Here is a 1,796-nt window from a genome sequence, read left to right as displayed (position 1 = left end):
ACAGTACTGTTACTATGTATCTTGTACATAGTAACAGTACAAATATTATACATTTTGAATCTCATTTGTGAATATAGTGTTATTTAATGTAAACCATCATGGTTACATAAAATAAAATACAAGGAGAATTGTAAAATGTAAGGCATGTGTAATTTATTTACACTCATGTCTATAGTTGTTATTTTGCCCGAGGACCTGCAGCGTTGGCCTGTTACGGAAATATTTTATGACTCACTGACGGGAAATATTCAGTTTTACAAGGCCTCCCTGTGAACTACTTTGGGGGATTTCGTGTGTGTGTGCAGTTTTGTCCTTCTCATCTTAACCTCCTCTGACAGATGTTGCACACACGCACGAAGACATCCACTGTGATTCCCATAAACACTGCGCACACACATACGGAGAACAAATAAACCTGTAAAGCTCTAAAAGGCTTTGAGGTAAAGTTGATGAGTTATTGTGTGTGTTTGTGAGTGCGGTAGGGGATGAAGTGTGTCAGCAAGGTAGTCATATTGTGTGTTTACTGTGTGTCATGTGTTCTTACATTGTACATAAAATTGGTGACACACCGCACGCTCACAGCAACAACATGAGAGAACGGTCTGTACTTGTTAGCTTTCACCTCCTATCAGGCTTCTATAGGGCGGAGAACCAAATTACAGCTAATCATAACAGACTTGCTTAACAAGGTGCACTAATTGTAAACTGTAGAGGCAAATCTAAGGGGGGGGGGGGAGTTACAGTTATTTTGAAGGGTCAAATTAGCTACAAAGTCTAAAAACCTGGCTGTAAATATCTTTATTTTATTGCTGAAGCTGGAAATTTTAACAGAACTGACTTGCTCAGAGAAGATCTGACACGTAAGCTTTGGCTTCACTTTTAAGTTCTCCGCTTGGTTAAGGTCAAAGATGTGAAGTGGACAGAAAGTGTCTGAGAGAACAGCTATGAACTATGAACAAATAAAGATTCTTTTTTTTAGTTACAACTATACTCGTTGTAGTTTCTGACTTCACTGACTAATTTTTTGGCTTAAACTAAATGCTCTTCAGTCTTTCTTTTAAGTTAGGGCTTGTTGCTCTTGAACTAAAACATTGATGTTATTTGTTTGTTGTGAAATTAAATGTCAGGGCGTCACTGCAGTCAGCAGGATTTGTCATTTTGATGTTTTAAATGCTAGTGCCAAATGTCACAAATATCCCTCAATAACTTAAAACGTGTTTCTCTCTGTCTGTGTAGTTTTTGCACTCTGGTCGAATCAGCGAGGCTCACTGAATGAATCTGAACATAGAAGCACATTTAGAAATGAAATTTAGAGATAGCCTGAATACAAACGAGAACTATCTGTCTGGATTTGTGCCACCGAATCTCTAATCAATACACTAATGGTAGATGGTGTGCCACGTTAGACAAACAAAGCACGAGAGTCAATAGTGTTCCTGTAGCACATTACCGATAAGCTAAAAATAAACGTGTTTAAAGATGCAGGGTGAAAACCCCCCAAAAAACTGGGTTTTATAAAAGCCATTGCTGAAGTAGAAAAAAAGAAAGCACAGCTGGAAGAGGCAGACAAGATTTTTCATTAGCACCTCCAGCCGTGAAATTAAACTGCTGCAAAAGCTGATTTATATGTGCTGTAGGAACATCAGAGAAATATTGTATCTGCTTTAATGTGAGACTTTCTCACAGATATCCAAGTCAGCGACATGTGATTATAATTTCTCTGTAACTCTGGTGCATAAAGCAAAACTAGGTTACAGCTGGAAGTGATGAACTTAAATTCAAAATTTATAGTTTGT

This window comes from Aulonocara sp. 'chitande type north' Nkhata Bay, linkage group LG3 (assembly GCF_057382095.1).
Source record: "Aulonocara sp. 'chitande type north' Nkhata Bay isolate Kocher_YH1m ecotype deep benthic linkage group LG3, A_spYH_male_GT1.1, whole genome shotgun sequence".
NCBI lineage: Eukaryota > Metazoa > Chordata > Actinopteri > Cichliformes > Cichlidae > Aulonocara > Aulonocara sp. 'chitande type north' Nkhata Bay.
This window is presented reverse-complemented; position numbering follows the sequence as displayed.